Source organism: Suricata suricatta, chromosome 16, assembly GCF_006229205.1.
Source record: "Suricata suricatta isolate VVHF042 chromosome 16, meerkat_22Aug2017_6uvM2_HiC, whole genome shotgun sequence".
Taxonomy (NCBI): domain Eukaryota; kingdom Metazoa; phylum Chordata; class Mammalia; order Carnivora; family Herpestidae; genus Suricata; species Suricata suricatta.
In genome coordinates, this window is record NC_043715.1 from 47,984,688 (window position 1) to 47,994,173 (window position 9,486).

The 9,486-nt window shown below is 39.7% G+C and overlaps 1 long non-coding RNA gene across 1 annotated transcript in view; it reads right to left on the reverse strand.

The window, feature by feature from the left end:
* Positions 1-1,573, reverse strand: part of LOC115280932 — an 8,731-nt gene extending 7,158 nt beyond the window's left edge. Inside the window, exon 1 of the long non-coding RNA XR_003903999.1 lies at positions 1,425-1,573. This is a non-coding gene — a long non-coding RNA (uncharacterized LOC115280932). The remainder of the gene's footprint in view (positions 1-1,424) is intronic.
* Positions 1,574-9,486: the final 7,913 nt, after the last annotated feature.

Below are 9,486 nucleotides of genomic sequence, written 5' to 3' on the forward strand. Positions count from 1 at the left end.
ACCCTCTCCAACATCTATAGTCTCTTGCTTTGTTCATTTTAGCCACTCTGACTGGTGTGAGGTGGTATCTCAGTGTGGTTTTGATTTGTGTTTCCCTGATGATGAGTGATGTTGAGCATCGTTTTATGTGTCTGTAGGCCTTTTAATTTTATAATACTTATTTATTTTGAGAGAGACACAGAGTGTGAGTGGGGGAGGGGCAGAGAGGGAGGGAGGCACAGAATCTGAAGCAGCCCCAGGCTCCGAGCGGTCAGCACAGTGGCCGACACGGGGCTCCAGCTATGAAATCAGGACCTGAGCCAAAGTCGGACACTCAACCAACTGAGCCACGCAGGGGCCCTGCATTTCCCTCCTTTTTAACTGAGTTAATAATCCACCTCATTAGACTGTTGTGAGGCTTAAATGTGGTGATTTGTATAAAGCCCTTAAAATAGTACTTAGCATTGATTGTTTAACTATGATCACTATTTCTTATGCCCAAGTACTCCTCCCACCCACTCCTATATTTATTCAACAAATCTTGGGACACATAGCAGAGTCTTCTAACTATGATTAGTAAAAGAAAAACCTTCTTCCCAAGGAAGATGAATGGCTTAGCAGGAAGAAGCAGGCTAAGTCCTACCCAGGCCAGGTTCAGCTGTTAGGAGCCAAGAAGTCAAGACCGCTTCCCTTCCTTCTGCAGCCCTCTTCCAGGAATCAGAGGTGGGAAGGGAAAGGAGGCGGAGAGAAATCAGAACTGGGTCTCCCTCCTTCATGAGTCAACAGAGGACATTCCCATACACTACCTTGGAAACACACACACACACACACACCTCTCCCACATCACCTTTTTAAAGAGAGAAAGTTTGCTGGAGGAATCCCGGAATCGCTAGGATTCCTCCAGGGATTAGAAAAGCTTTCGGGTTAACAGTCACTTAGCAGGAAATTTAAATATATTAAAAGAAAATCATCTCTGGGGGGCCTGGGGGGCTGAGTCCGTTAAGCACCCAACTCTTGATTTCAGCTCGGGTCATGATCTCAGTTTGTGAGTTCAAGCCGCCTGTGGGATTCTGTGCTGGCGGCTCAGAGCTTGCTTGGAAATCTCTGTCTCTCTCCCTCTCTCAGCCCCTCCTGCTCGCGTGCTCTCTCTCTTTCTCTCAAAAATAAGTAAACATTAAAAAAGAAAAGAAAATCGTTCTACCAGTAATTTAAAAACCTCTATCTGTGACTATCCCACTTACCTCTCCAAACAACTCTATTAGGTAGTTACTATCATTCCCCTCATTTTACAGAAAAGAACGCAAGACACAGCTGAAGTTCCTTGCCCATCTCACACCTCTAGGAGGAGGCCGAGTTCCGGAGAAAATACAACACAGGAGACCGTCTACCCGCTGAGCAATCTCTATAAACCTGGAAAGCTCACTCAAACGGGGGCCCGAACTCACCCTCCGCTGCTGCCTACAGATTCCTCTTCCAGAAGGCCAAAGACCCGTTGCAGCTGACCCCCTCCCACCCCCGCCAAGAGAAAAGGCATCGCAGCCAATACTGGCTCAACCCCGTCGGGGAGACCCCGCCACCGCCGCACTTCCCCCGAGCGGAAGCGACTGCACGCAGCGCTCCCAGAATTCCCAAGGAGACGCTGGCCAAAACCACGCCCTTCTGGAAACGGAAGTTCCCGACTACCTCTGCTCTTAGACTGACCTTTCCAGAACTACCGGAAGAACTGGTCCTTGTCTTTGCCTTCCTGGAGCCGAACGTTGGCCGCGTCTTAGAACTTGGCTTATATTTCATACGATTCCGGAGTAGTATGCAAGCTTCTTAGCCCTGTTCTCTTTGAACAAAAATGCCTCCAAAAATCTCAGAATTCTAATTTATACTTACTCCCTCTTCCCCGCCCCAACAAGTGTCTCTGTCTCTCTGAATTCCTAGGACCACAATTTCCAGAATGTTTTTCAGGTAGCACTTATCCCCAGGCTCTTCTTTTTGCTTTTGGATGATTAGGTTTACTCAATCAGTTCTATCTCACTGGTCGAAATGAGCTTTTTCCCCCCTTTTCTCTTTCACATATGACAATTCAAATAGGAATGTCAAAAAAAAAATCCCTATAGTAGAGAAGAACAATCTTTGAAAAATGAAAAGAAACTGAGACGCGGGTTCTAAAGGGGAATATATATGCAGGCTAAAAATACCTTGAAATTGGGCATCACCAACCCAACTTTTACTGGATTTTCTACTTTATTCCATACATGGTAGATGCACCAAGAACTCAGAGTGTGACCCGGCATTAGCTATTCATTCCATGATTCAAAAACCCAAGAGGAGTGCCTGGGTGGCTAAGTTGGTTAAACATCTGACTTCAGCTCAGGTCATGATCTCACTGTTTGTGGGCTCAAGCCCCATTGGGCTCTGTGCGGACAGCTCAGAGCCTGAAGTCTCTTTCAGATTCTGTGTCTCCCTCTCTCTCTGCCCCTCCCCAACTTGTGCTCTCTCTCTGTCTCTCAAAAATAAACGTTTAAAAAAAAATTTTTTACAGAGAACCTACAAGATAGTGATGCAAACTTTATTAAAGTATAAAGCAGAAACAGCAAAAACTTTATGCTTTTCCATGACTCTCACTGCCCATTATGAAATGTGGGTTGTGGGTCAAATGAAAGGAGCTGCACTGATGTGAAGACATTGTTTTAATATGAGCAAACAGTATATAAAAGTTTATATACTGTTTGTTGTTTGTTCAAGTTCAAGCATCACATAACCTACATCCATTCTACTCTTGATGTCATAAATACAATTAAGTGCCTTAAAATATGGAAACCAGTGAATTTAGTAAAGTGAGCTGTGGAAAGCTAGACTCAAATACAGAAAATCTAACAACAAAAATGCACTTCTACTTTCCACCTTTTCTTCAGGACAAGAACTAAAAAATGTTTATGCCATTATTCATTAAAAATTTCAAACATATATACAGAAGTACAAAAGAGCGAAATATTCCATAGCCTCATCCCTCATCCTCCAGATTCAACAATTATTATCAACATTTGCCACACTTCCTTGATCTATTTTATCTCTTTTTTCTTTAATACTTTATTTAAAAAATTTTTTACGATTTATTTTTGAGAAATGAGAGAATGAGCGGGGGAGGGGCAGAGAGAGAGAGAGAGAGAGAGAGAGACAGATTCCAAAGCAGTTTCGAGGCTCTGAGCTGTCAGCAGTCAGCACAGAACCCGACATGGGGCCTAAACCCATGAACCACAAGATCATAACCTGAGAGGAAGTCAGATGCTTAATCATAACTGACTGAGCCATCCAAGTGCCCCTTTTCTTTAATACTTTAAAGCAAACCGTGACAATTCATTATTTTTCTCTACTCTTTCCATGTATACTTCAAAAATTACATTTTCTGCTATAACCAAAATACAACTATCACATAGAAAGTTAATACTAGTGACTTAACATTATTTCATACTTAACAAAATAAAACTTCAAGTTTTCAAATCATTTCAAAAATGCCTACTCATTGCACCTGATTGCTGTCTCTTCAGTTTATTTCACTCTAGAAGAGTATTCTCTTCCATACGTTTGTAATTCATGCCCTTGACCTGTTGAAGAAACCAGGTCATTTGTTGGGAGGATTTCCACTCTCTGGATATTTAAAAAGGTTTCCTCATGCTGTCATTTAACACTTTCTACAGTTTCTCCTGTGGTTCTGATAAACTACAATTTAGATTTAAAAGGCAAATTAGACTAAGGTTCATCTTTTTTTGGCATGAATTCTTCATAAGTAGGTTTATTTTGGTCTTATTCAGCACCACCCTCTCCTTAGTGAAGACCACAGCACATTTTTAAAATGTCACTGCAACGTATTTCGAAGACATTATATCTCAACCATGCATACAAATGTATAGTAGATAGCCTAATGCAAAAAGAAGAAAGACAATCTTAAGACAATAGGAAGATAAGCCACAGACTGGGAGAAAGTATTTGCAAAAGACATATCTCATAAAGGACCTTTATCCAAAATATACAAAAAACTCTCAATACTCAACAAGAAAACAAACAATCCAATTTTAAAATGGGTCAAAGACTTTGACACCTCACCAAACAAGATATACAGATGGCAAATAAGCATCCAAAGAGATACTGTATATAATAGTCACCAGGGATATGTAAAGCAAAATGTTACTTTGTTTTTCCTAATCAAAATCCCATCAATAACTAAAAAAAAAAAAAAAACCCTGTGGTATATCCATATAATGGAAGTACTAGTCAGGATTAAAAAGAAATAAACTAGGGGCGCCTGGGTGGCTCAGTCGGTTAAGCTTCTGGCTTCGGCTCAGGTCTTGATCTCATGGCTCAGGTCATGAACTCACGGTTCATAGGTTCGAGCCCTGCATCAGGCTCTGTGCTGACAGCTACCTTAGAGCCTGGAGCCTGCTTCAGATTTTGTATCTCCCCCTCTCTGTGGCCCTCCCCTGCTCACACTGTCTCTCTCTGTCTCTCAAAAATAAAATAAAAAATTTTTTAAAGAAATAAACTAGAAGTAATTACTAGATTTATGCAACAGTAAGGATGAATTCCACAAGTATTGTAAGTGTAAGAATTGAGATAAAAAAGTATACATTTTATGATTCTACTGATATGGCATATGGAAAAGAAAAAAACTATAGAGAAAGAAATTAGATTAATGGTTGTCAAGGGCTTGGAGTAGGTCAAGTGGACTGATGATGCAGTGGCACCAGAAATCTTTTTCTGTTGGGCAAAGGTTTTCTTTCTAAGTAGGACAATCACCTCTCTCTGTATTTGAATTTACCTTATCAGCCCACTGTGCTTACCCCCAATTATACAATATATTGATTACCGACTCTGCCAGGCAGTCCATCTAATAACTTACATTTGAGTTTTCCTTGCATTATATTCACATGCAAATATATTTACTTATAAACTTGAGGGAGAAAACAGTGTGTTCAGTGAACTCTAATGGGATCCACGGATTTCCCCAGTCTTCTTGCCACTCAGACACAGGACTCTTACAGAATGCTGAAAAAGCCTGTGGCAGATTCCACTCTAGTATCAGTTTGGAGACCACAGGTTCTGTAGTCAAGGTGTTGAACTACAAGTTGTGAAATATGGTTTAAGCCAGGAAAATACTACCTATTCTTCTCCTCTAGAGCCCTGAATAGATGAATCTGAGGATTTTGGGTTAGGGGTAAGCATGGAACCTCGCCTGATTACAGATGAGTGCTCCTTCTTCATGTGTTGTTATTAAGATTTTATTATTTAGAACAGCAAAATTAAGGAACATATATGCATTTCTCATATACCCCCTATTCCAACACATACTTAGCCTCCGTCATGATCAACATTCCACACCAAAGTGGTGCATTTGTAACAACTGATGAACCTACACTGATGTATAACCACGCAAAGTCCATAGTTTACAATAGGATTTACCCTTGGTGCTGCATATTTTATAGGTTTGGACAAATGTATAAAGACATATATGTATCATTACAGTATTACACAGAGTATTTTTCCTGCCCTAAATCCTCTGTGTTCTGCCAATTCATCCCTCCCCCCACCGACCCCTGACAACCACAGAACTTACTACTGTGTCCATGGTTTTGCTTTTCCCAGAATGTTACACAGTTGGAATCACAGTATACTGTAGCCTTTCCAGATTGGCTTCTTTTACTTAATAATATGCATTTAAGTTTTCTCTATGAGTTTTCATGACTTTATAGTTCATTTCCTTTTATTGCTGAATAATATCCCATTGTCTAAAGGCATCACAGTTTGTTTACCTACTAAAAAACATCTTGGGGGGGGCGCCTGGGTGGCTCAGTCGGTTAAGCCTTCGACTTCGGCTCAGGTCAGATCTCACGTTCGTGGGTTCGAGCCCCGCGTCAGGCTCTGTGCTGACAGCTAGCTCAGAGCCTGGAGCCTGCTTCCAGTTCTGTGTCTCCTTCTCTCTCTGCCCTTCCCCCTGTCATACTCTGTCTCTCTCTGTATCAAAAATAAATAAAAACATTAAAAAAAATAAAAAACATCTTGGTTGCTTCCAAGCCTTGACTATTATGAATGAAGCTGCTGCAATCCTCCGTGTGCAGGTTTTTGTGTGGACCTAACTTCAACTCATTTGAATAAATGTCAAGGAACACAACTGCTGGATCATATGGTAAAAGTATGTTTTATTTTGTAAGAAACCACCAAACTGTCTTCCAAGGTGGCTGTGTGGTTTTGAATTCCCACCAGCAATGAGTGAGAGCTGCTGTTGCTCTTTGTCCTCACTAGCATTTAGTGTTGTCCTCATTTTACATTTTGGCTGTTCTAATAGGTGTGTGGTGGCATTTCATTGTTTTACTTTGCATTTCTCTGGCCACAAGTGATCTGGAGCATATTTTTATATACACGTACATTCAAAATACATTTGTCCTAACACATAGAATGTATAATACCAAGACTAAACTCCACTGTTAACTATGGACTTTAGATGATTATGATGTGTCAGTGTGGTTCATTTAGTTCAGTGATCCATCTTGAGTTAATTTTTGTGAAGGGCATAGAAACTAACCTTTAAGAACATATACAGAGCTTGGGGAAAGGGAAAAAGGACATAATCCAAATCCTTTAAGCTACCTCTAAGAAGGGAGAGGCATATTCTGCCTTTAAAAAATTCTTTTCCCAGGGAGTTTTACCTTAATCTTTCACATCTTTCAGGGATCTGCTCAAATATTACCTCATCAGTGACAGCATATCACTCAGTATAACTTAGCAAATCTCTTCCAACCCACCCTCAACCCTAGAAATCTTCATTTTCTAACCCTGATTAGTTTTCCTTCATAGGCCTTACTCCTACCTGACTTACTATATGTACATATATATTTATATATACATATTTAATGTTTACTTATTTTGAGACAGTGGATGAGTGGGAGAGGGACACAGAATCCAAAACAGGCTCCAGGCTCTGAGCTTTCAGCACAGAGCCTAACACAGGGCTCAAACCCATGAGCCATGACATCATGATCTGAGTTGAAGTTAAAGGCTTAACCAATTGAGCCACCCAAGCAACCCTACATTTTTGCTTTTATAGATCTTTCCCAACTGAAATGGAATATTCCTAAATATAAGGACTTATGTTCGCTCTTCCCAGAAAAGTACCTGTCAGATTGTAGGTGCTTGGTAAAGAGGTGTTAAATAAATATGTCTACTTAATTTGTGAGAACTTGGACTAAGTCACAGAAATAAAAAATGATCTTTTCAAATAATGTGTCCATAAAAGGAAACATTTTATGTCAATTTTTCTAGGGTTAAAGGCTATCAGGCAAAGCTACACTAGGGGGAATGTGATCATGAAAAATAAAAGCTGAGGTAAAAAGAAAGGATAAAATACAGTTCAGCAATGGAACGAATAAGTTGGTTCTTTCTGTAGTTCTTTTTTTTATTTTTTAAATGTTTATTTATTTTTGAGAGAGAGAGAGACAGAATGTGAGCAGGGGAGGGGCAGACAGAGAGGGAGGTATGGAATCTGGAGCAGGCTCCGTCCAGGTTCTGAGCTGTCAGCACAGAGTCCGATGCAGGGCTCAAACTCACAAGCCATAAGATCATGGCCTGAGCCAAATTCAGATGCTTGACCGACTGAGCCACCCAGGTGCCCCTCTTTCTGTAGTTCTTATACAATCTCCCTTATATGTATTAAAATATTCATTTTCCAAGAAGCTCGTTTGAGCCCCAGTGCCCAGAGTTTTTATTAGAGTTTCATTTTGTGGGCATGACTAATGGAATCATTAGCCATGTGATGGGACTGGTATCACCTGCTTCTAAACCCCAACCCTTCCATGGCTGGCCTTTCTGGTGACAAGCCCCTATCCTGAGTCATCTCATTAGCATAAACTCAGGTGTGATCCAACTGGCCCATCCTGAGTAAAAAGATACTCCTATCACTTAGAAAGTCCAAGGATTTAGAAGTTACCCCTCAGGAACCCAGAAAAAAGACCAGACAAATTATTTACAGATTGGCATTCATCAGAAGGTTAAAAAACACACACACACACACAATTCTACAACATACATCAAAAAGTTTTTCTGGAAGGGCCAGATAGTATTTCAGTCTTGAAGACTATACATACTACTCTCTTCTGCCACCACTGTGCAAAAATAGCCATGGATAATATGTAAACAAATGGGTGTGGTTGTGTTACACCAGTAGAACTCTATTTACAAAAACAGTTCCACAGTTCGGCAACTCCGGTAGAATATATGTTAATCACAGTGGTTTGTTCATAATCTCAAAGTCTACTGGAGATAGCAAGGGCTGCCTATCCACTACTTTATTCACACTCAACAATCACAGGCTGAACACTTCCATGTGCCAGGCCTGTCCTAGTCTCCAAGGATACAGTAATAAACAAGACACAAGCTTCCTCCTCATATGAAAATTACATTAAAGCAGAGAGAGAGGTGATAAAATGAATTCATGGTCATGGTTTTGAATACTCAACAGTGGTAGGATATGCATACTGCCAAAAATGATCTACAGAGTCAATGCAATCCCAGCCAAAGTCCTAATAGCCTTTTCATAAAAATTAACAAGCTAATTCTAAAATTCACAAGCTTAAAAAAATAAAAATTCTAGGTCTTAAAAAGAACCAACTCAGGAAACTTATACGATCTGATCTCAAGATTTTCTACTAAACTACAATAATCATGAGAATGTGGAATTGACAAAGGATAGATATAGATCAAAAGACCAAAGAGTCCATGTATGTATGTCAACTAAGATTTTTCTACAAACATGCTAAGGTAATTCAGTTGGGAAAGGACAGTCTTCAGCAAAGCGCACTTGAACAGCTGGATATCCATATGGAAACAAAAGATGAAACTTAATCCTTGGTGCATGCTATACCCAAAAATTAATTCAAAATAGATCATAGACTCAACCTTAAAAAGCTGAAATTATATAACTTCTAGAGGAAAACACAGGAGAAAATCTTGTGACATTAGGATGGGCCAAGATTCTTAGGTAACATATAAAAGCACTGATGATAAATGAAAATATTAATATACTGGAGTTCTTCAAAATTATAATGTTCTTCCCTCCAAAAGAAATCTGTAAGATTGTAAAAAAGAATCCACACATTCACACAATAGGAGAAAATATTTGATATGATATGTGTATTTATAATCCTTGAGCTACAACTTAACAATAAGAAATGCAACAATAAAAAAGGGCAAAAAACCCTCTAAAGATACTTCAAAATGGAAGACACATAAATTGCCAATGAGTACATAAAAACGGTTCACCGTCATTTGTCATCAGGAAAATGGGTATTAACACCACAAATGCAATTTGATTGATATCGCCAAGTGCTTCATAAAAGTTCTTACCAATTTCACCCCAATAGTGTTTGTTAATTGTCACTCCTCTATTGCACATGCTAATTCTGTATAATACACCTTTTTTATTGCAACAGGACATCAGTTATTCTTTAAGGACTGGCATGAAGTTTG